This window comes from Bubalus bubalis, chromosome X (genome assembly GCF_019923935.1).
Source record: "Bubalus bubalis isolate 160015118507 breed Murrah chromosome X, NDDB_SH_1, whole genome shotgun sequence".
Classification (NCBI taxonomy): domain Eukaryota; kingdom Metazoa; phylum Chordata; class Mammalia; order Artiodactyla; family Bovidae; genus Bubalus; species Bubalus bubalis.
In genome coordinates this window covers 131,866,443-131,892,170 of record NC_059181.1, presented here as the reverse complement: position 1 = coordinate 131,892,170, position 25,728 = coordinate 131,866,443, and the positions used below count along the sequence as shown (strand labels likewise).

General features: G+C 42.6%; 1 long non-coding RNA gene across 2 annotated transcripts in view; it reads right to left on the bottom strand.

Moving 5' to 3' along the window:
- LOC123331880 overlaps positions 1–18,230 on the bottom strand; it is a 32,968-nt gene extending 14,738 nt beyond the window's left edge. The window contains exon 1 of one of the 2 annotated variants that reach the window (XR_006548681.2): positions 17,378–18,230. This is a non-coding gene — a long non-coding RNA (uncharacterized LOC123331880). Of the gene's footprint in view, positions 1–16,742; positions 16,909–17,377 lie in introns of those variants that run through there. The other variant, XR_006548682.2, reaches the window with a different exon arrangement.
- Positions 18,231–25,728: the final 7,498 nt, after the last annotated feature.

Genomic DNA, 25,728 nt, shown 5'->3' with positions numbered 1-25,728 from the left:
AAGTTCCATAGTAATATTTTAAAGTATTGCCCTAGAGGGCAGTACTCTCCTATGGAGAGTCTACTCTCCCATGGAGGAGTCTGACTCTCCATAGAGGATGTCATAGACCCCAGAAACGGGGAAATTACTTTCAAAGGGATATTAAGATGAAGGGGGCTTTTGCTATCTAGTATCAATATAGTGCCAGGACCTGAGAGGAGTTTTCATTGCTTCAGAAAAGTTGATAGAGTATAAAATGTAGGCAGGTAACAATGGCCTTCATCATGTACATTCTCAGTAGAGGTGCAGGGTACACAAGAGGCTGTGATCTGAAAGACCTAGTCATAATTTGTATCTCTTCCAATTATCTTCATTTAGTACGACTTAACCACGCTTGGGCTTCAACTTACTCAAAAGCAAAATGGGGTTAATAATATTAGGTTGGCCAAAATGTTCATTCGGGTTTTTCTGTAACAGCTCACTGTATTAGCAGGGTTTGAGAGAGAAACCAGTAGGGCGTGTGGTATGTACGGGTGTGTATTTGTCTGTCGGTGTGTGCATGCACACAGGAAGGGGAGGAAGAGAGAGAGAGAGATCAAATGACAGATTGATTGATTATAAGGAACTGGCTCACACAACTAATGGAGGCTGAGAAGTCCCACGACCTGCAGTTGGTCAGCTGGAGACCCAGGGCACCTGAAGGTGTAGTTCCAATCTGAAAGTCAGCAGGCTTAAAACACAGGAAGAGCCAGTGTTTCAGTTTGACTCCAAAGGCAGTAAAAAAACAAATGCCCCAGCTTGAAGGTGCAGGCCAGAGGAGTTCCACCTTGCTCACAGAAAGGTCGGCCTTTTAGTTCTATTTGGGCCTACAACTGATTGAGTGAGGCCCACCCACATGAGGCAGGGAAGTTTGTCTCCGTTTCTCTGGAGAATGCAGACTAATACAGAGTTTGGCACCAAGAAGTATAGTGCCTCTGTAACAACTACCCACAATGTGGAAGTGGCTCAGGAACTGGATGGTGACTGGAGGCGTTTTGAGGCACAGGCTAGAAAAGGCCTAGCTTGCTTTAAAGAGACAGATGGTAAAAATGTGAATGTAAAAGGCAATTCTGGGGACAGCTCAGAAAACAAAGAGGAGAGCTGGAAAGAAAGCCTCTTTCTACTTAGAGACTATATAAATATTCATGAACAGAATGTTAACAGAAATATTATTAAAGTTCATTGTGTTGAGGTCTCAGAAGGAAAATGAAAAACAGGTTATTGGAAACTAGAGGAAAGGTGATGCCTGTTATAAAATGGCAAAGACATTGGCTGAATTGCATTCTAGTGTTTTATGTAAGATAGACCTTAGGAACAATGAAATTGGCTGTTTAACTGATGACATTTCTAAGCAAAATGTTGGAGATGTAGCCTAGGTCCTCCTAACTGCTTACAGTAAAAGGTGAGAGGAGAGAGAAATTGAAGAAGCTGTTAAGAAAAATGGAATCAGAACTTAAAGATTTGAAAAACTCTTACCCTGAACGTATTGCAAAAAATGAAAAAGTGTGTTCTGAGGAGAACATGTAAGGTGTGGCTAGACTATCACTCAATAAAGATGTGTTGGGATCAAACAAGCAGAAATACTGACCTCCCTGGTGGTCCAGTGGTTAAGACTCCACCTTCCAATGCAGAGGGCATGAGTTTGATCCCTCGTCGGGGAACAAAGGTCCTATAAGATCCCACATGGCATATGGTGTGGCCAAAAAAAAAAAAGAAAGAAAAGAAATGCTACCAGGTCCCACTGAAGTGGGAGTGAGGCTACCAAAGAAGGAAGGCTATGGAAATTCTTGGGTTCTATAGAATGGGACCATACGGCTATCTGGCTGTGAATATATGCTATCCTTCCACAAAACACAAAAATGATTCTGAAAGTGATTCAGAGATCATCAGTGCCACCACTCCCATTACAGACCCAGAGGACAAAGTTAATTCCTCCTCAGTTTTTGAGGGTGGGCCCAACTCTAAAGTTTCAACAGACCAGGTTGCCACATCCTGGAGCGGGGACACAGGGACTGGAATACCACCCAGCAGAGCCTGAGGGCTGAGAGAGCCGTTTAGGGCCATGGGGACAACACGGCAGACTTCAGTTGGTCAGGATGGCAGGACATCAAGTCAAAAAGACTTATTTTCAAACCTCAAGGTCTAATGGAGTTTGCCTTGCTAGCTTTCAGACTCGCTTGGGACCAGTCAGCCCTTGCTTCTTTCCTATTTCTTTCTCTTGGAAAGGAAATGTCTGTCCTGTGCCTGTTCCACTGTATTTTGGAAGCACATAACCTGTCTGGTTTCACAAGTTCATAGCTGGAAAGGAATTTTGCCTCAGGATGACTTATACCTGAGCCTCGCCTGTTTAGATGATACTTTGGAATTTAGAGTTGATGCTGGAATGAATTAAGACTTTGGGGGCTGTTGAGGTGAAATGAATAGATTTTAAGTGTTACAAGGACATGAATTTGAGGGGAACCAGGAAGTGAATATCATGGATTGAATGCTTCTGTCCCTCAAATTCTTATATTGAAACCCTAATCTTCAGGGTGGCGGTACTTGGAGATAATGGCCTCTAAGGAAGTAACTGAAGTTAAATAAAGTCATAAAGATAGGACCTTGATCTGACAGGATTAGTGTCCTCATAAGAAGAGACACCAGAGTTCTCTCTTTCTCTCTCCCCCAGGCACATACCAAGTAAATGCTGTGTAAGCACAGGGGAAGAAGGCAGCCATCTGCAACCCAAAGGGAGAGCCCACATCACACACCAGCCCTGCTAACACCTTGATCTTAGATTTCCAGTCTCCATAGCTATGATAAAACAAACCTTTGTTATTTAAACCACCAAGTCTATGGTATTCTGGTTTCGCAGCCCTAGCAGACAAATACACCCACCATAAAAATTGTTGAGACAATGAAATAGTTTAAGAAATACAAAAGTGCCTTGTGGGGACAATAGTTAAAATAACTGCATAGGTATAAATATCATTATTTTACATGTCTATAATTCAAATAGAATAGGCTACACTGACCATTGGTTTTTAGGGAGGAATCTCTGAAAGAGCTGAGTGTGAAAGACTACTACATTTTCAATGTTCTTATCAAAATATGTACAGGCAACATTACAAATCAGTGAGGAAAGCATGAATTATTCAATGAATTCTGTAGGACCATTTGGAAAAAAATAAAGCTAAACTCCCACTTTATGCTAAACATATAAAAAGTCTATATGTTTTTAAAATATACACTTTTAAAAACAGCTCAACAAAATTCGAGAGAAATGTTGAAATCATTTTAAAATTCTTGAGATAGAAAATATCTTAAGTTTCAAATTGAGAAGCCACAATGAAAAATATTAACAGATCATACCATGTAAAAATTTGCAACTTTGGTGCAGCAAAAAATAACACAAACAAATGGACCATCAATAGACTCTTCTGAGAGAGAATATTTGAAGCATATTAAAAAAAGATTAATATCCACCAAATATAAAGAGTTTCCACAAATTAATAAAATACCAACTATACAATAGAAATATCACCAAAAGAGGTAAACAGGCAATTCTTTTCATTAGAGAATGTTTAATACAGTCACAATGTTGTCTAATCATCACCACTATCTAAATTCCAGAATATTTCATCATCCCAATAAGTAACTCTTTCCTCTCTACCCCAAGTCCCTGGCAATCATTAATCTACATTCTACATAAACCTACAATCTACATTAATGTATGAATTTAACTATTCTGGACATTTCATGAAAATTAAACCATATAATATATGACCTCTTGTGTCTGGCTACTTTAACTTAGCATAATGTTTTTAAGGTTTATCTGCATTGTATCATGTATCAGTACATACATTATTTCTACGGCTGAATAATGTTCCATCATATGGATATGCCACCTTTTTTAACCATTCATAAGTTGATGGACATTTGGGTTGTCCAAAAACACAAGTTTTTGTGTGAATATATATTTCTAAGTCTCTCAAATATATACCTAGGAATTGCTGGCTCATTTGGTAATTCTATGTTTTAAACTGAGGAACTGCAAAACTGTTCAACAGCAGCTGAACCATTTTCTATTCCCAACAAGAAGATATGAACGTTCCCATTTACCCACATCCTTGCTATAGCTTGTTACTTTCTCGAGTTGTTTGTTTTTATATAGCTATCCTAGTGGGTATAAAGTAGTATCCCATTGTGGCTTTGATTTTCATTTTTCTAAAAACTAATGATATCAAGCATCTGTTCATGTGCTTATTGGCTGTTTGCATATATTCTTTGGAAAAATGTCTATTTCTTTGCACATATTAATTAGATTGTTTTCCTTTTTGTTGCTGAGTTGTAAGAGTTTTATATATCCTGGATGCTCATTAGATACATGTATGAAAATATAAATATTTTCTCTTATTCTATGGGTTGTCTTTCTACTTTCTTAGTAGTATCCATTGAAGCATAAAAGTTTTTAATACTTATGAAATCTAACTTATCTGTTTTTTCTTTTGTTGCTTGTGCTCTTAGTATCATATTCAAATAACCATTGCCTAATCTAAAGTTACAAAGATTTACACTTGTGTTTCTTTCTACACAAGTTGTACGGCTCTTACAGTTAGGTCTTTTGACCCATTTTGAGTTAGTTTTTGCATTTGTTTTTAAGGTAGGGGTCCAGCTTCATTCTTTTGTGCAGGGGTATCCAATTTGTCCCAGCACCTTTCATTGAAGACTATTCCTCACTGAACAGCTTTGGCATACTTGTCAAAAACAGTTGACCATAATGTGTGGGTTTATTTCTGGATTCTCATATCTATTCCTTTGGTCTCTATGTGTATACTTATGCCAGTACCACTTTGTTAAAATTACTGTAGCTTTGTAGTAAGTTTTTAAATGGGAAAGTATAAGATCTCCAAAATTGTTCTTCTTTATCAAAATTTGTTTGGCTATTAGGGGTCTTTTGTAATTCCATATAAATTTTTGTTTTAAATTTTTTACTTTTGCAAAAAAAGTCTTTGGGATTTTGATAGAGAATGCACTCAATCTGTAGATCACTTCAGGTAGTACTGCCATCCTAACAATACTAAATCTTCAAATCCACAAACACAGGCTATCTTTCCATTCAGTTCAGTTCAGTTGCTCAGTCGTGTCTGACTCTTTGCAACCCCATGGACTGCAGCATGCCAGGCCTCCCTGTACACCACCAACTACTGGAGTTTACCCAAACTCATGTCCATTGAGTCAGTGATACCATCCAACCATCTCATCCTCCGTCATCCCTTTCTCCTCCTGCTTTCAATCTTCCCCAGCATCAGGGTCTTTTCAAATAAGTCAGCTCTTCACATCAGGTGGCCGAAGTATTGGAGTTTCAGCTTCAGCATCAGTCCTTCCAATGAACACTCAGGACTGATCTCCCTTAGGATGGACTGGTTGGATCTCCTTGCAGTCCAAGGGACTCTCAAGAGTCTTCTCCAACACCATAGTTCAAAACTATCAATTCTTTGGCACTCAGCTTTCTTTATAGTCCAACTCTCACATCCATACATGACTACTGGAAAAACCATAGCCTTGACTAGATGGACCTTTGTTAACAAAGTGATGTCTCTGCTTCTTAATCTGCTGTCTAGGTTGGTCATAACTTTCCTTCCAAGGAGTAAGCATCTTTTAATTTCATGGCTGCAGTCACCATCTGCAGTGATTTTGGAGCCCCTCCCAAAATAAAGCAGCCACTGTTTCCACTGTTCCCCCATCTATTTGCCATGGAGTGATGGGACTGGATGCCATGATGTTAGTTTTCTGCATGTTGAGTTTTAAGCCAACTTTTTCACTCTCCTCTTTCACTTTCATCAAGAGGCTCTTTAGTTCTTTTTCACTTTCTGCCATAAGGGTGGTGTCATCTGAATATCTGAGGTTATTGATATTTCTCCCAGCAATCTTGATTCCAGCTTGTGCTTCATCCAGCCCAGTGTTTCTCATGATGTACTCTGCATAGAAGTTAAATAAGCAGGGTGATAATATACAGCCTTGATGTACTCCTTTCCCAATATGGAACCAGTCTGTTGTTCCATGTCCAGTTCTAACTGTTGCTTCCTGACCTGCATACAGATTTCTCAAGAGGCAGGTCAGGTGGTCTGGTATTCCCATCTATTTCGGAATTTTCCACAGTTTATTGTGATCCACACAGTCAAAGGCTTTGGCATAGTCAATAAAGCAGAAATAGATGTTTTTCTGGAACTCTCTTGCTTTTTCAATGATCCAGTGGATGTTTGCAATTTGATCTCTGGTTCCTCTGCCTTTTCTAAAACCAGCTTGAAACATCTGGAAGTTCACAGGTAACATAGTGCTGAAGCCTGGCTTGGAGAATTTTGAGCATTATTTTACTAGTGTGTGAGAGGAGTGCAATTGTGCAGTAGTTTGAGCATTCTTTGGCATTGCCTTTCTTTGGAATTGGAAAGAAAACTGACCTTTTCCATTCCTGTGGCCACTGCTGAGTTTTCCAAATTTGCTGGCATATTGAGTGCAGCACTTTCACAGAATCATCTTTTAGAATTTGAAATAGCTCAACTGGAATTCCATCACCTCCACTAGCTTTGTTCATTGATGTCTTTTAGCATATTGAGAAGGTTCCTTTTTAGTCCTAGTTTTCTGTTTGTCTCATGAAAAAGTATTAGATTTTTGTCAAATGCTTTTACTGTATCAATTTAGATGAGTTGGTGGGATTTTATCCTTCATTCTTTTAATATGAGAATATCAATTAGAGAATATTAACATTCTCTAATATGGCATATTACAGTGTTTAGTTTTCACATGTTGAAACTATTCTTGCATACCTTGGATAAGTTCTTCTTGGTCATGGAGTATAATCCTTTTAACATGCCGCAGGATTCAGTTTGCTAGTAATTTATTGATGATTTTTACATCTATATTCATGAGGGATGTTAGTCTATATTCTTTTCAGTGGGCTCTTTGGCTTTGATATCAAAGTAATACTGGCTTCATAGAAGGAGTTAGGAAGTGTTCTCTACTACTCTATACTTTGGAAGAGTTTGATTAGGGTTGTTATTTCTTTCTTTATTGACTTTTCTGAAATAATTTTGTAAGATCTGTATTCTTTGCCTTGTGTGGCCAAGGAGTTCCTTCTTCCATACTGTTAGCAATCAGCTAGTGATTTAACAGAATTTCTTAAACACCTGGAACTACAACAATCTCCTAGTCTTTGCCGAGGGGCTCTGTGTGTGTCGTGCTGGGCCATCAACTTGCAATCAGGCAATTTACAGCTCTGCCTGACCTTCCTGCCCTGTTTCCAGAGCCTCAGGGTGAGCCATAGGCGAGAGCTTACAGCAGTCTCAGATCTTTCCTGAGCATCTGCACAGCCGTGGGCATACATGTGGCCTTCTAAATTCCCAGGAATACATAGAAGTTTTTCAAAGCTCTTTTCCCCCACAGCATCTCATTTCCCAGCCTCTCCTCACAAGCGCTTCAGTCTTCTGTTGTCTATCCCTTACTCCAGGGAGTAGCTGCTAAATACACTTGCCTTTAAATATTTTCAACAAACATTCCCTGGGTAGACACCTAAGCCCTGGAAAAGTTGCAAGTTAGGTAAAATTAAGGCAAGCCTTTTGAGATAACCTCCAGGGAGATACCAGATAGGTCAAAATCTTAATCACAGTTCTTTGAGAATAAGGTCTGTCCTACTTCTTCCAATACTAGGTGCTTGTAGCAGGAATATGCCTTCTTGTCTTCAAGGTCACTGCCAAGCTTGGGGGTAGGGAGTGGTACCAGGGTAAGTTTAAATGCCATATATCTCTGTTATGTGGGTTTCTCTGGTGGCTCAGATGATAAAGAATCTGCCTGCAATGTGGGAGACCCGGGTTCAATCCCTGGATTGGTAAGATCCTCTGGAGAAAAAAAAAAAAAAAGATCCTCTGGAGAAGGGAATGGCAACCCACTCCAGCATTCTTGTCTGGGAAATCCCATGGACATGGGTTTCTTCATTGTTTTCATGGATGGATGGATTTCTTCCCTCCACTGGGCACCAATTTCTTAATTCATGCTTTTCTTCATTCTTTTGACCTTTCCATTTTTATTAAGGTAAAAATATACATAATAAAACAATTTACCATTTTAACAATTCTTAACACTATAATTCAGGGACATCAACTACATTTCCATTGTTGTACAAAGAGGAGCTACCCCACTTCTGAGGTCGGGGTGGTGGCCGAAAGGAGCAACCCCACATCCAAGGAGTGGTGGCTGTGCGGGCGCAGGAGGGCCGAGAGGAGCTACTCCACGTTCAGTGTCAGGAAGGGTGACCTCGTCCAAGGTAAGGAACAGCGGCTGTGCTTTGCTGGAGCAGCCATGAAGAGATACCCCACATCCAAGGTAAGAGAAACCCAAGTGACATGGTAGGTGTTGCGAGAGGGCATCAGGGGGCAGACACACTAAAACCATAATCACAGAGAACTAGCCAATCTGATCACATGGACCACAGCCTTGTCTATCTCAATGAAACTAAGCCATGCCATGTAGGGCCACCCAAGACAGACGGGTCATGGTAAGAGGTCTAACAGAATGTGGTCCACTGGAGAAGGGAATGGCAAACCACTTCAGTATTCTTGCCTTGAGAACCCCATGAACAGTGTGAAAAGGTAAAACGATAGGATACTGAAAGAGGAACTCCCCAAGTTGGTAGGTGCCCTATATGCTACAGGAGATCAATGGAGAAATAACTCCAGAAAGAATGAAGGGATTGAGCCAATGTAAAAACAATACCCAGTTGTGGATGTGACTGGTGATAAAAGCAAGGTCCGATGCTGTAGAGAGCAATATTGCATAGGAACCTGGAATCTTAGGTCCGTGAATCAAGGCATATTGGAAGTGGTCAAACAGGAGATGGATGGCAAGAGTGAATGTCGACATTCTAGGAATCAGTGAACTAAAGTGGTTTGGAATGGGTGAATTTAGCTTGGATGACCATTATATCTACTACTGTGGCCTGGAATCCCTTAAAAGAAATGGAATAGCCATCATAGTCAACAAAGGAGTCCGAAATGAAGTAAGTGGATGAAATCTCAAAAACGACAGAATGATCTCTGTTCATTTCCAAGGCAAACCATTCAATATCACAGTAATCCAAGTCTATGCCCCAACCAGTAATGCTGAAGAAGCTGAAGTTGAACAGTTCTATGAAGACCTACAAGACCTTTTAGAACTAACACCCAAAAAAAGATGTCCTTTTCATTATAGGGGACTGGAATGCCAAAGTAGGAAGTCAGGAAACACCTGGAGTAACAGGCAAATTTGGCCTTGGAGTACAGAATGAAGCAGGGCAAAGGCTAATAGAGTTTTGCCAAGAGAACACACTGGTCATAGCAAACACCCTCTTCCAACAACACAAGAGAAGACTACACATGGACATCATCAGATGGTCAACACCGAAATCAGATTGATTATATTTTTTGCAGCCAAAGATGGAGAAGCTCTATACAGTCAGCAAAAACAAGACCAGGAGCTGACTGTGGCTCAGATCATGAACTCCTTATTGCCAAATTCAGACTGAAATTGAAGAAAGTAGGGAAAACCACTAGACCATTCAGGTATGACCTAAATCAAATCCCTTATGATTATACAGTGAAAGTGAGAAATAGATTTAAGGGGCTAGATCTGATAGACAGAGTGCCTGATGAACTATGGACGGAGGTTCGTGACATTGTACAGGAGACAGGGATCAAGACCATCCCCATGGAAAAGAAATGCAAAAAAGCAAAATGGCTGTCTGAGGAGGCCTTACAAATAGCTGTGAAAAGAAGAGAAGCAAAAAGCAAAGGAGAAAAGGAAAGATATAAGCATCTGAATGCAGAGTTCCAAAGAATAGCAAGGAGAGATAAGAAAGCCTTCCTCAGCGATCAATGCAAAGAAATAGAGGAAAACAACAGAATGGGAAAGACTAGAGATCTCTTAAAGAACATTAGAGATACCAAGGGAACATTTCATGCAAAGATGAGCTCGATAAAGGACAGAAATGATATGGACCTAACGAAGCAGAAGATGTGAAGAAGAAATGGCAAGAATACACAGAAGAACTGTACAAAAAAGATCTTCACGACCCAGATAATCATGATGGTGTGATCACTCACTCACCTAGAGCCAGACATCCTGGAATGTGAAGTCAAGTGGGCCTTAGAAAGCATCACTATGAACAAAGCTGGTGGAGGTAATGGAATTCCAATTGAGCTATTTCAAATCCTGAAAGATGATGCTGTGAAAGTGCTGCACTCAATATGCCAGCAAATTTGGAAAACTCAGCAGTGGCCACAGGACTGGAAAAGGTCAGTTTTCATTCCAATCCCAAAGAAAGGCAATGCCAAAGAATGCTCAAACTACTGCACAATTGCACTCATCTCACACGCTAGCAAAGTAATGCTTAAAATTCTCCAAGCCAGGCTTCAGCAAAACATGAACCATGAACTTCCAGATGTTCAAACTGGTTTTAGGAAAGGCAGAGGAACCAGAGATCGAATTGCTGACATCTGCTGGATCATCAAAAAAGCAAGAGAGTTTCAGAAAAACATCTATTTCTGCTTTATTGACTATGCCAAAGCCTTTGACTGTGTGGACCACCACAAACTGTGAAAAATTCTGAAAGAGATGGGAATGCCAGACCACCTGACCTGCCTCTTGAGAAATCTGTATGCAGGTCAGGAAGCAACAGTTAGAACTGGACATGGAACAACAGACTGGTTCCAAATCAGGAAAGGAGTACATCAAAGCTGTATATTGTCACCCTGCTTATTTAACTTCTATGCAGAGTACATCATGAGAAACGCTGGGCTGGAAGAAGCACAAGCTGGAATCAAGATTGCCAGGAGAAATATCAATAACCTCAGATATGCAGATGACACCACCCTTATGGCAGAAAGTGAAGAACTAAAGAGCCTCTTGATGAAAGTGAAAGAGGAGAGTGAAAAACTTGGCTTAAAGCTCAACATTCAGAAAACTAAGATCATGGTAACCGGTCCCATCACTTCATGGCAAATAAGATGGGGAAACAGTGGAAACAGTGGCAGACTTTATTTTTGGGGACTCCAAAATCACTGCAGATGGTGATTGCAGCCATGAAATTAAAAGACGCTTACTCCTTGGAAGGAAAGTTATGACCAACCTAGATAGCATATTAAAAAACAGAGACATTACTTTGCCAACAAAGGTCCGTCTAGTCAAGGTTATGGTTTTTCCACTGGTCATGTATGGATGTGAGAGTTGGACTGTGAAGAAAGCTGAGTACCGAAGAATTGATGCTTTTGAACTGTGGTGTTGGAGAAGACTCTTGAGAGTCCCTTGGACTGCAAGGAGATCCAACTAGTCCATCCTAAAGGAGACCAGTCCTGGGTGTTCATTGAAAGGACTGATGCTGAGGCTGAAACTCCAGTACTTTAGCCACCTCATGCAAAGAGTTAACTCATTGGAAAAGACTCTGATGCTGGGAGGGATTGGGGGGCAGGAGGAGAAGGGGACGACAGAGGATGAGATGGCTGGATGGCATCACCGACTCGATGCACATGAGTTTGGGTGAACTCCAGGAGTTGGTGATGGACAGGGAGGCCTGGCATGCTGCGATTCATGGGGTCGCAAAGAGTCAGACATGACTGAGCGACTGAATTGAACTGAACTGTACTCAACAAACTTCTCCACTCTCCATCTGCTGGATTCCGCATGAGTAATTTCATCTCTGTTATCATTAAACAGTTACTCCCAGTTACTCCTCCCTCAAGTCCCTTGGAAACATCATTTAACTTTCTTTGTCTAAGGACATCATATAAGTAAAATCCATCATTCTAAGTATATCATATAAGTAAAATCGTACAGAATGTGTTTTTGGAGTCTGGCTTGTTTCACATAGCATAACACTTCCAAGATTACCACACATTGTAGCATGGTGTCAGATAATTTCATTCCTTTTTACAGCATAATAATGTTGTGTAACCATGTACAACATTTTGTTTATCCATTTATTTGTCAATGGATATTTGGTTTGTTTCCATTTCTTGATTATTGTAAGCAATGCTGGTAAGACCTTATTCAAGTCACTGCCTTCAATTATGGGGAGGGTATACACCTAGGTGGGGATTGCTCACTCATAAAGTAATTCTATTTTTAATTATTTGAAGAACTCCTAGACTGTTTCCCACCGCAGCTGCACCATTTTCTTTTATTGCACCATTCTACATGCCTAGCAAGAACATAGAAAAGTCCCAATTTTAACATCCTCATGAACACTTTGTAGGTTGGTGCATCTGAATATTACATCAAAGAGGATCCATATGCACAACGCACATGTGCACAATGATGAAAATATTTTTTTACCACATATTAAAACATGGTAAAAATGAAGACATTGTGAAAATGAAATGCTGAGTGTGCTTTCTTCCCAGATATAAAGCAGTGTGTCCAGTGCCCAGCTCAAGAGCATCCAAACAGGGAGAAAAATCACTGCCTCCCCAAAGTTGTGACCTTCCTGGTCTTTGGTGATTTTCTGGGGATGTCACTGACCAACATGACTCTGTGCTTCTGTGTCATCACAGGTGTGCTTTTGTGGGTCTTTGTGAAGCACCGAGACACCCCCATTGTCAAGGCCAATATCCAGGCTTTCAGCTATGTCCTGTTTATCTCCCTCCGCCTGTGCTTCCTCTGCTCCTTACTCTTCATTGGTCATCCCCAAACAGCCATCTGCATCCTCCAACAGATCATATTTGGAGCTTCCCTGATAGCTCAGTTGGTAAAGAATCCACCTGCAATGCAGGAGACCCAGGTCAATTCCTGGGTTGGGAAGATCCACTGGAGAAGGGAAAGGCTACCCACTCCAGTATTCTTGGGCTTCCCTTGTGGCCCAGCTGGTAAAGAATCCACCTGCAACGTGGGAGACCTGGGTTTGATCCCTGGCTTGGGAAGATCCCCTAGAGAAGGGAAAGGCTACCCACTCCAGTATTCTGGCCTAGAAAATTCCATGGAGTGTATAGTCCATGGGGTCACAAAGAGTCAGACACGACTGAGCGACTTTCACTTCACTTCACTCACTGTGACTGTTGCCACTGTTTTGGCCAAAACCCTAACTGTGATCCTGGCATTCAAGACCAGGAAACCAAGAACAACCATGACACAATTGCTGGTAACAGGAGCTGCTAACTATGTCATTCCCATGTGCTCCCTGATCCAGGTGATTATCTGTGGAGTCTGCTGGAAAGCTCTCTCCCTTTCCTTGAGATGGGCACATTCTGAGCACAAGGAGCTCCTCATGTGTGCAACAAGGGCTCAATCACTGCCTTCTACTGTGTCCTGGGATTCCTGGGCTCCATAACTCTGGGGACCTTCTCCTTGGCTTTCCTGGCCATGATCCTGCCTGACACCTTCAATGAATCCAAATTCCTGACCTTCAGCATGCTGGTGTTCTGCAGTGTCTGGGTCGCTTTTCTCCCCATCTACCACAGCACCAAGGGCAAGGTCATGGTGGCCATGGAGATCTTCTCCATCTTGGCCTCCAGTGCTGGGCTCCTAGGCTGCACCTTTGCCACAAAGTGTTATTCTGTGCTTCCCAGGTGGTGCTAGTGGTAAAGAACCTGCCTGCCAATGCAGGAGACCCTGGTTTGATCCCTGGGTCAGGAAGATCCCCTGGAGGAGGGCAGGTAAACCACTCCAGTATTCTTGTCTGCAGAATTCTGTGGACAGAGGAGCCTGATGGGCTACAGTCCATGGAGTCGCAAAGAGTCGGACACAACTGAAGTGACTGAGCATGCATGCACTCTATGTTATTCTCCTAAAACCTGAGAAGAACTCTATGAAAGGTTTGGGGATTAAAATAAATTCTCAGGGAAATAAGCTTTCAGGTTTTATCTCATAAGTCTCTATCACCATTTTGGCCTTCAACAATAAACCACTCATAAAAATAATGTTTATTCATTCAAATGTTAGAAACCATCAAACTTGCTTTACCTCTATTTATCAAGGGATTCTTCCCTCTCTTTTTAAGAGTTTTTGTGTACAACTACCCTCAGACATCAAGACTCACAGAAAGGCATTCTACCTCAGATTAATGACTTTCCTCAAAACTTTTGCTATTGATCTATTTCTTCCATCATTAAGTTAAGTATACAGTAAGGACATCCTTATTGTTCCAGCTACTCCCCTATCCCACAAAGGTTCATTTACAACTAAATACTATTCAGAATACCCTTTACTGTACCTTTCCTATTTTGTTTCTTAAACTGACAGTGTAAAAAGTCATATTTTTAATTAATTTTTTGTTGGAGTATGGTTGAACTTCTGGATGGAGCAGAAGGTCCAGGGATAAAGTAAGCTGGCAGACATGTGATGAACAGCTGACTTCTGTCCACCCAGCACCTGCGTCCCTGGCACTTTTTAGGATGATGTTTTACTATCCATCACTGGCCCCCACCTCCTTAAACACAGCAATGAGAATGTGACCCAAGGTAAACCAATTCAACTCCCTCTTCTAGGAATCTTACCCAAGTGGAGACATGTAAGTGCCGAAGGAAATGGGAGTTGTGCAAATCAATGACACACTCTGCAAATGTGGTTCATGAGTCCCCATTCAGAAGCTCCTCTGGTTTCTCTCCTCCTAGTCCCTCACATGTGGGCTGCACTGGGAACGTGGTGAGAGCAAAAGGGTACCTCACTCAGGCCCCAGTCATCAGAACTGGAGCTTGAAGGAGACTGCATTACAAGAAGGAGCTGCCCAGTTATCAGAAGTGGGACCTGAGGTCAGGGCTGGCCCGGCAATGAGAATGACCTGAGGAAGAGTGTCATAGTGCTGGCCCATGGTCAGGGAGGCTCCAAGAGCCTGGGACAGAGCTGAGCCTATAGCTCAGTGAGTGGATGGTCTGCTAGTGAATAGTCCCAGCAGGGAGAGCGCATCAGTCATGGCTGAATTCAAGAAACAGAGCCACCAGGAGCGGCCTTAGCCACTAGGAGCCACTCTACGTACATATGTATTCTATTCTATATATGTGTAGGCTATATGCGTTTGCTGGGCTTCCCTGACAGCTCGGTTGGTAAAAAAATCCACCTGCAATGCAGGAAACCCCAGTTTGATCCCTGGGTCAGGAAGATCCCCTGGAGAAGGGAAAGGCTACCCACTCCAGTGTTCTTGGGCTTCCCTTGTGGCTCAGCTGGTAAAGAATCTGCTTGCAATGCGAGAGACCTGGGTTCGATCTCTGGGTTGGGATAATCCCCTGGAGAAGGGAAAGGCTACCCACTCCAGTATTTTGACCTAGAGAATTTCATGGACGGTATAGTCCATGGGGTCGCAAAGAGTCAGACATGACTGAGCAACTTGCACGTCACTTTTCATATGGGTTTGCTACAGAGCTGTGACAGTATTAATTGTGACAGCTGGTTAAGCATCCTCTGGATGTCTATAAGGCTGTGGTCTTTGCATTGAATATCCCAGCTTGAAGTCCACAGGGCAGCCAATTGGCAAGGGAAGATGGATGTAAAATGCGGAAGAACGAGGACATGCTGAAACCCATCAGCACATGCTGGAGCCTGCGAGGACAGACCAAAACCCTCGTCAGTTCTGTTCACCTGTGACGTTGATAGTATTACTGCCGTCTCAGACTACTGCTGATGCAGTGGCTGCAAACAACAGAAATGTATTCTCTTACAGCCCTGGAGGCTAGAAGTCCAAAAGCAGTCTTACCGGGTCTCAAATCGAGGCTTAGACAGGGCTGGCTCTTTCTGAATTTTCCCAGGGAGAATCTGTGTCCTGCCTCTTTCTGCTTCTGGTGGCTGTCAGCATTCCTTGCCTGGTGACTGTGTCACTCCACTCTCTGCCTCCGCAGTCACATGGCCTTCTCTTTTGTTTCCAATTTCCCTCAGCCTCTCTCTTTTAAGGATACTTATGATTATATCAGGCTGCTCCCCCTCACTCTGGATTACTTTCCCATTTCACGATTTTTTAATTAACGAATCAATGAATTGGCTGCACCAGGTCTCAGTTGTGGCATGTGGGATCTAGTTCCCTGACCAGGGATGGAACCTGGCTCCCTGCATTGGGAGCTCAGAGTCTTAGCCCCTGGATCACCAGGGAAGTCCCATCAAGATTGTTAATCACATCCGAAAATCCCTTTGCTTTACAAGGTAACATTCACAGGGCTTGGGAGGTGGCTAGGGCTTCCCAGGTAGTGCAGTGGTAAAGAACCCACCCGCCAATGCAAGAGATATAAGAGATGTGGGTTCAATCCCTGGCTCGGGAAGATCCCCTGGAGAAGGGAATGGCAACCCACTCCATTATTCTTGCCTGGAGAATTCCATGGCTAGAGGAGCCTGTCAGGCTAGTATAGTTCATGGGATTGCAAAGAGTCAGACACGATTGAAGCAACTTAGCACACATCATGCAAGAAGCAATTATTCACTTATCACACGTAGTAAAAAGAAGAAAGGCAACTATAACTCTGGGGCCTCAAATCTGCGTGATGCAAATAATGATAGAATTATTAACACAGAAATGTCAATAAGAAGTGAAAACAGCCTGGGGGAGAAGAGTTTAACTTGGAATATGTCACAGACGATATGAGGGACTGATGGGACATCCATATGGACATGCCTGGGGGTGGGGGGTGGTAACTAGAAGTTTTGGAAAAGCATCTAACCTGAAGATCAAGATTTGAGAGCATCTGCAGAGATGTGATAGAGGAAGAGTATAAAGACTTTGAAGGTAAGATTTAGACACTTACAGTTCTATCCTCGGTGTCTAGCATGGCATCTGGCCTGTAGAAGATACTCAACAAATGTTCATGGAACGAACGGATGAAAGGAAGAACCCAGAGGAGAATGGCAGAGACCGGTAGAGAGTACGGATGATGGAGTGAACTTTGGCTGGAAGGAGAAAGCTTTCTTCTTTGAAACAAGAGGTAATAAAAGGGGGAGGAGATAGCCTATGCAAACTAATTTTGAAACATGATATATTGCATGATCTCACTTTGGACAGTTCAGGGATTATCAACATGGAAGGTGAAGTCATCAGCGAGAAATGTGACTGGGATTGGATGGAGGTTTGAGGAAAGTGAACCTAAAATGTCAGAACTTGAAAGGACCTTGGAGGGTATCTACCCCACAACCCTCATTTTACAGATAGGGCTTAGACAAAGGAATAAATCTGCTTAGGTCACCAAGCCAAATAGAGTTTGGTTCAATTCATGCAATAAATATATATTGGATGCTGACTCTCTGCCAGGCAGAGCCCACGCCAGGTGTGGGAAGTACAGTGGAGAACAAGGCAGACAGAAGCCCAGCCTCACTGAGCTTTTAGGATAGTGGGGAAGACAAAAGAGTCAGTGGGGTGCAAAACACTATGGTGGGAAAAGCTTACCTTGCTTAGGGGAGCGTGAGGTTCAACCAGAAATGAAGAGTGCAGTTGGCGAACTGGATACCAGCCCAGCTGAGAGTAGACACTGTCTTGGCTGTTAACCCAGTAACCTGGCTGTTAACCTGGGTAAGTTTATACATTTATAAATATAAATTTATATTTATTGGATATAAATATCCAGTCTCCTTGGATACTTATAATTCCAAAGAGAAGAAAAGAAGGCAACTCCCAGGACCTTGACTCTGGTTCCAACATTCCTTTGTACTTGGCTCTTTTCTTCCCATTTCCCCAGGCAGATCACAGCACAGAACAGGGAACTCCTCAGTACATCAAGTGGTCAACTGGCGGACTAAATCCTGTCCCTCTGAGCAGACGAACAAATAGGAAAAGAACTCAAACGTTTTGTTCTACTTGTCCAAGGGCATCCAGGATTAAAGAAGCTGACAGAGCAGGGAATAGCTTCTTGAAGAAAATGAGGTCTGCAATGAGATTTGATGTCCACAACGGGCGAGATGAACGGAGGGGGCAGCTCATTTTGTTCTACTCCTTTAATATGTCATCACATCTCTCTTAAGGCCAGTTGTGCTAGAAGCCAATAATAACTTAAGGCAATTACGTTTTGGAAAAGAACACATTTTAAAAGTGTGAAAAAGCATAGACCACTTATCTAGCTTGAAGTTAAACAATTCAATTCCTATGACTTCTCTCATGAAATTCTCCCTCGTCCCTCATTTTACCTATCCTTAGAACACACCTCTGCCTTCTCTCATAAGAGTTCAACAAATCTCCAGGGTACATATTCATTTCAAAGGGGCATCTCTGGCTTCTGTTGCTTTGAGGAAAGAAAGCTGGAAGCCTGCTCAGTCCACCTAGGAAATGTTTTCTTCAGCTGTTGTCACTGTTGCTACAACATGGCATTGCTAGGAGTCCAGCGGTCCACGCCCATCCCTGAGCTGGCACAGAAACTTCTCTGGGTATCAGAGGGCATAACAGAAGAAGTGTTATGTTCAGCTGTGGGCAGGTCACACCACCCATAGGCCTCAGCCTCAGAGCCTGTCAAGCCGGAGTAGGAGCAAGCCTCCATCTGCACGCAGATGAAGAAACCTGAACTCTCTGCAACTCTTACTCTTGAGGAGATGAGTTTAGTTTCCCAAGGAAGAGGTTTAGAATACTGGAGGGACTTCAGAACAGATACTGGGGGGACTTGAGAGAGAGAGAGAGGTTGAGAGAGAGTGACAATGCAAGGGGATCCCCCTCCTCAGAAGGCCTAAAATGGTGAGACTTCCTCACATCCTCCTGCTAGTCCTAGTGAAAGATTAAGGAGGGCTTCCCAACCAATGGGCCTTGACATACTGGGTGCTGCCAGTGGATGAGAAGTGGGCAAGAATTTTTGATCTTAGGATTTGGGGCAATCAAACAGGGCTTGGGGGAGCCAGAGCCCCCAGGCCAGTCACCACCAGTGGCTAGGAGACTAGATAGGGTTTTTGTTGTTGTTGTTGTTTTGTTTTCTTCAGAAGACAGAGCCTGTAGAACAGAATCTGGAATTTTGCCCTACAGTCTTAATGGGCAGCCAGCACTCAGGGCACTTCCGGCCCTACTGCGCCACTGCTTCCTGATGAGTGCTCCCAAGGGAGTGGTCCACCACTAGGACGGGGATTTGAAGGAGCAACCCACTCCAGTGTTCTTGCCTGGAGCATCCCAGGGACGGGGGAGCCTGGCGGGCTGCCGTCTATGGGGTTGCACAGAGTCAGACATGACTGAAGTGACTTAGCAGCAGCATCAGGGGAGAGAGTGAGGGGGAGAACTGCTGGGGGCACAGTGCCAGGTACCAGACTCAACTCTGTATCTTCACATGTCACATACTTAACGTCTGATACACCCTTTTCAGTTGCATAGAAGTTAGCCACATATGACTACATGTGTGTCCTGCAAATTGTTGCATTATCATGATTTCAAAATACTGTGCGTGACATGAAAAGGTTTGATTGGTATTGAAATTCATTTGTGTCATTGCAAGATATTTCATCATAGTATTTATCAATGAGAGAAAATGAAAAGCTGTTAGACTCTAAATATATTTTCAACTGTTGTAAATTTGGGGATGACTGTACAACACAACCTGTCTTTATCACTTACTCATGGGAACAAAGTTGCTTGTCAATGGTGACCTGGAAGAATTCCAAGAGTCATCACTAAAATCTTGATAGGGAACCATGTGTAATCCTTTCAAGCACAATAGCAGATGTAAAATGTTACATTGAAGGAAGCAACTTCAAGATTTTATGAAACATTTTTTAAAACATTCAACTGGTAAGTTTGACATGAATATTTACTGTTTTCTTGAATTTTTCTATTAATTTTTCTTATCATAATTATATGATAAATGTTGTCAATGAGTCCCATATAGACACCCACAAATTCCTTCCAGTTTACCCCCAGGTGTCATACAAATGTTATCACTTTCCATCTGTGTCATGAGGTACAAGAGTTGGGAAACACTGAGATAAAGTCATGTTAAGATAAGAAAAAGAGGGACTTCTATGGTGGTCCGGTGGCTAAGACTCCGCACTCCCAATGCAGAAGGCCAGGGGGTTCGATCCTTGGTCAGGGAACTAGATCCTTCATGTCGCAACTAAGAGTTAACATGCTGCAACTAAAAAAAAAAAAAAGATCTCACATGCCACAGCTAAGACCTGGCACAGTCAGATAAATAAATAAGGACTTCCTTGGTGGTCCAGCAGCTAAGACTCTGTGCTCCCAATGCTGGGGACCTGGGTTTGATATCTGGTCAGGGAACTTGATCCCACATGCTGCAACTGAGACCTGGTACAGCCAAATAAATAAAATTTTTTTAAACAGAAAAGAATAAAGAGAGTTGCTTAAACCACTTTGTTAATCAGGAATCATTTACTTGTAAGTGGTAGAAGTTCAACTCAAAGTAGCCTGAGCCAAATAAGCAATGAGGATGGGGGAGTACCTTTATTGACTCAAGAACCAAAAATGCATAAATGACAGGGATGGAGTTGGCCTTAGTGATGACTGGCCAAAGGGACACAAATACCATTAGCTGTCTATTGCTCACTACCTCTACTTCTCATTGCTGCTTCTCTTGGAATGTTTACTTTTCTACCTCCTGCTGTCAGCTAGATAAGCTAGATCTACTGGGGATAATAACCCTCAAATCTCAGTGGCTTAAAATAACAAATACTCATTTCTCACTCTTGTTTCATATCTGTCATGAGTTGGCAGGCTCTCTGCTCATGATTATTACTCATGGACCCAGTGCGATGGAAAGAGAAAGCTCCAGAGCCCTACCAACTAACTCCGTAACTAAGCGCTCTTGTCTAGAAGTGACATATCATGACCACTGTCTTAGTCAGCTTGGGCAGCTCTAACACAATACCATTGACTGAGGAGCTTAACAGAAATGTATTTCTCACAGTTCTAGAGGCTGGGAAGTCCAAGATCAAAGTGCCACCTAATTTAGTTCCTGATGAGAATTCTCTTCTTGGCTTGCAGATGGCCTCCTTCTCACTGTGTCCTTACATAGGACAGAGAGAGAGTATCTCTCTCTTTTTTTTTAAGCTGCACCCGCATGTGCAACATTGGTGGGGGTGGTGGTGTTCAGTTGCTCAGTCATCTGACTCTTTGTGACCCCGTGGACTGTAGCCCACCAGGCTCCTCTATTCACGGGATTCTCCAAGCAGGAGTACTGGAGTGGGTTGCCATTTCCTCCTCCAGGGGATTTTCCTGATTCAGGGATGGAACCTGGGTCTCCTGTGTCTCCTGCATTGGCAGTAGATTCTTTACCACTAGCACCACATGGAAAGCCCCATGTGTGGCATGCAGAATGCTAGTTCCCAAAACAGGGATGGAAGCACCCTGCAGTGGAAACATGGAGTCTTAACCTGGAACCACCAGGGGAGTCCTGAGAGCATCTCTCTTGTGCCTCTTATTTTCTTCTTCATTTTTGTCATTCTTTACTTTGCCCTTAATTTTATTTTTTCATGTCTCCTCTTATAAGGGCACTAATCCCATTCATAAGAGCTCTGCTCTCATGACCTAATGACCTCCCAAAGGCCCTGCCATCTAACACCATCACACTGGGGACTAAGGCCTCAATATATGAATTTTGAGGTGACACAAACATTCAGTACATAGTCAGTCAGTCAGTTCAGTCACTCAGTCGTGTCTAACTCTTTGCAACCCCATGAACCGCAGCATGCCAGGCCTCTCTGTCCATCACCAACTCCTGAAGTCTACCCAAATCCATGTCCATTGAGTCAGTGATGCCATCCAACCATCTCATCCTCTGTTGTCCCCTTCTCCTCCTGCCCTCAATATTTCCCAGCATCAGGGTCTTTTCCAATGAGTCAGCTCTTTGCATCAGGTGGCCAAAGTATTGGAGTTTCAGCTCCAACATCAGTCCTTCCAATGAACACCCAAGACTGATCTCCTTTAGGATGGACTGGTTGGATCTCCTTGCAGTCCAAGGGACTCTCAAGAGTCTTCTTCAACACCACAGTTCAAAAGCATCAATTCTTCAGCGCTCAGCTTTCTTTATAGTCCTCCTCTCACATCCATACATGACTACTGGAAAAACCATAGTCTTGACTAGATGGACCTTTGTTAACAAAATGATGTCTCTGCTTTTTAATATGCTGTCTAGGTTGGTCATAACTTTCCTTCCAAGGAGTAAGTGTCTTTTAATTTAATGGCTGCAATCACCATCTGCAGTGATTTTGGAGCCCCCAAAAATAAAGTCAGCCACTGTTTCCACTGTTTCCCCATCTATTTGCCATGAAGTGATGGGACCATGAAGTGATGGGACTGCATGCCATGATCTTAGTTTTCTGAATATTGAGCTTTAAGCCAACTTTTTACTCTCCTCTTTCACTTTCATCAAGAGGCTTTTTAGTTCTTCTTCACTTTCTGCCATAAGGGTGGTGTCATCTGTATATCTGAGGTTATTGATATTTCTCCCAGCAATCTTGATTCCAGCTTGTGCTTCATCCAGCCCAGCGTTTCTCATGATGTACTCTGCATAGAAGTTAAATAAGCAGGGTGACAATATACAGCCTTGACTTACTCCTTTTCCTATTTGGAACCAGTCTGTTGTTCCATGTCCAGTTCTAACTGTTGCTTCCTGATCTGCATACAGGTTTCTCAAGAGGCAGGTCAGGTGGTCTGGTATTCCCATCTCTTTCAGAATTTTCCAGTTTGTAACTACTCACAACTCACGTGGCCCCACCTAATCCCAAAGAGGCCAAGAAGTAAAATCCTACCATGTGCCACAGAAAACCAGAAAAACTTGGTTAATAGCACTAATGTCTACAACATTGGTTTACAAGGTACATGTTAAAGAGTGGGTAGTTAGAGCTTACAAAGAATAATGACATGAGTAAGTAATTTCTCAGGATTATTGTACCTGACCTTAGAAAAATCCAGTACGAAAAATGCTAATTATTAAACCAGATCAAGTCTGGGTTAGTTATTCACAGTGCATGAATTCTTTAATTTACAAAAGGATTCAGCTTAGAATCTCCTTAAAACTTTGATTTCTTTTAACACAGCTAAATGTTTATTTAGAGATCATTTATTGACGAATTCTGCAACCCTTGTGTTGAAACTTAGGTTAACTCTTATTACAAACCTTTGAATTCTTACTGTACCTCGCCTATCTCAGTGTTTCTAGCACATAACATATAAATGAAACCATAGGTTCTCTGGGGTGAGTTGTAAAGAGTTTGTGGTTAGTTACACTCGAGAAGACTTAAAGGCACAGTACAATCAAAACTGTGACATTAATTATACAGAATAAGAACTCTACAAGACTGCGACAAGAGGAATCTCTTCCTCCAGATATAAAGTGCCCCCTTTTCTCTTCAGAAGTGGCTGGTGGGATTTTCCAAGGAGACTCACTAGTTGACACGTTTACACATTAAAATGAATAACAAAGACCTGGGAAGAAACTTTATTCCCACAGCAAAGTTGTGGTTCGTCTAGTCAAGGCTATGGTTTTTCCTGTGGTCATGTATGGATGTGAGAGTTGGACTATGAAGAAGGCTGAGCGCCGAAGAATTGATGCTTTTGAACTGTGGTGTTGGAGAAGACTCTTGAGAGTCCCTTGGACTGCAAGGAGATCCAACCAGTCCATCCTGAAGGAGACCAGCCCTGGGATTTCTTTGGAAGGAATGATGCTAAAGCTGAAACTCCAGTACTTTGGCCACCTCATGCGAAGAGTTGACTCATTGGAAAAGACTCTGATGCTGGGAGGGATTGGGGGCAGGAGGAGAAGGGGACGACAGAGGATGAGATGGCTGGATGGCATCACTGACTTGATGGACGTGAGTCTGAGTGAACTCCGGGAGTTGGTGATGGACAGGGAGGCCTGGCGTGCTGCGATTCATGGGGTTGCAAAGAGTCGGACATGACTGAGCGACTGATCTGATCTGATCTGATCTGATGCCTGTCCTGAAGGAGACACCCCACACTGCTCTGGAACAAGGGCAAAGAGCACGCTTCGGGTCCAATTATCTTTGCCAATGAGCCTCAAAATCATCAGCAACCAAGGCACAGCCAAGTTTTGCTACTTCTGGCAAGGCGAGCTGAATGAAGCATTCGATCTCCCTGTGCACAAACTTTCAATCAGCCCTTGGGGATGCTGCTCATTTAGTGTTAAGCACTGGGCCAGCAAAGTTGGAGGCCTCCAAAATTAGTAGAAAACTTGGCACCAGTCTTGATGAACTTGGCATTCCACTTGAGACAGATGTGGTATTAAGAAAAATTGTACAAATCATTATATTGTGCACCTGGAACTAACATAGTACAGTTCTCTTTTTAAAAAGAGATGAGGCAAGAGGCAGTGGCCATGACACTTGAGGACACCAAAATGAAGAGGAAACGCTGGAGGTAGTATAAGTGAATAACTATACTAGAAAGTGATTCCTGCACATAACTTTATGATAATATACATTACATGGTGTTGAAACTGTCTGAAAGATTTTCATTACAAGTATGAAAAAACATAGGCTTCAACTACATGGGCAACACTACTAACCCACTGGGAACACAAGCTCCACCACCACCCTGTTGCCTCATCCTCCATCAGCTGAACTTGACTGCTTTGACCTGCGTGTATCTGGAAGATGGTGCTGCATGTATGGGTCAAATAAACAAGAAAATCAATGGAAGTTCCTTCCTGGGGCAAAAATAGCAATTTTGGGGGGTGCTGAGGTACAAGGAGAATCCTGATATCAGAAGATACAAAATGTCTGAGGTTCATTCATCCCTTTACTTAGTAATTCATTCACAACCATTTATGAACACCCATTAATTGCTAAGTCATGTGCTGGACACTGGATAAGACATCAGACATGGTCTCTGCCCTTATAGAGCTCACATCCTGGTGAGGAAGACAAGTGCACTGTCTTTTCTCTGGGGGATGGAGACAGCCCACATGGCAGATGACCTTATCAGTGCTGACCAGAAAATTCCAGGCTGGGTGATGAAGATTACATTTCTGCTGAAGGTCAAAACTGCAATATGTTAGGTATTAAATCTAGGTTTGGTACCATGGGCCTTCAGTACAGTGACACCATTTTGGGCCCGGATCTTTCCTTTGTTTTAACAAGGTAGTGGAGAGCCTTGCAGGCCCTAGAATTAGAACTTGGACTTTATCCTAATGGCAGTAGGAATGGGAATGAGATTTCTGTTTGTTTTAATTTTTCGTGGTATAGCTTCCTTACAATGTTGTGTTAGCTTCTTCTGTACAGCAAATTATGGCCTTAGTCATGTCCGACTCTTAGAGACCTCATGGACTGTAGCCTGCCAGGCTCCTCTGTCCGTGGGATTTCCCAGGCAAGAATACTGGAGTGGGTTGCCATTTCCTTCTCTAGGGCTCTTCCCAACCCAGGGATTGAACCTGTGCCTCCCATGTCTCCTTCACTGCAGGCAAATTCTTTACCCACTGAGCCATCAGGGAAGCCCATGTGTATATATATGCCCTCTTTTTTTTGGATTTCCTTCCCATTTAGGTCACCACAGAGCATTGAATAAAGTTCCCTGTGCTATACAGTAGGTTCTCATTAATTATTTATTTTATACATAGTAGTACATATATGTTAATCCCAATTTCCCAATTCATCCCACCACATCTTCCTCCGTTGGTTTCCATACATTTGTTCTCTATGTCTGTGTCTCTATTTCTGATTTGCAAATAGGTTTGTTTGTACCATATTTCTAGATTCCACATATATGCGTTAATATATGATATTTATTTTTCTCTCTCTGACTTACTTCAGTCTGTACGACAGTCTTCTGATCCATCCGTGTCTTTACAAATGAGCCAATTT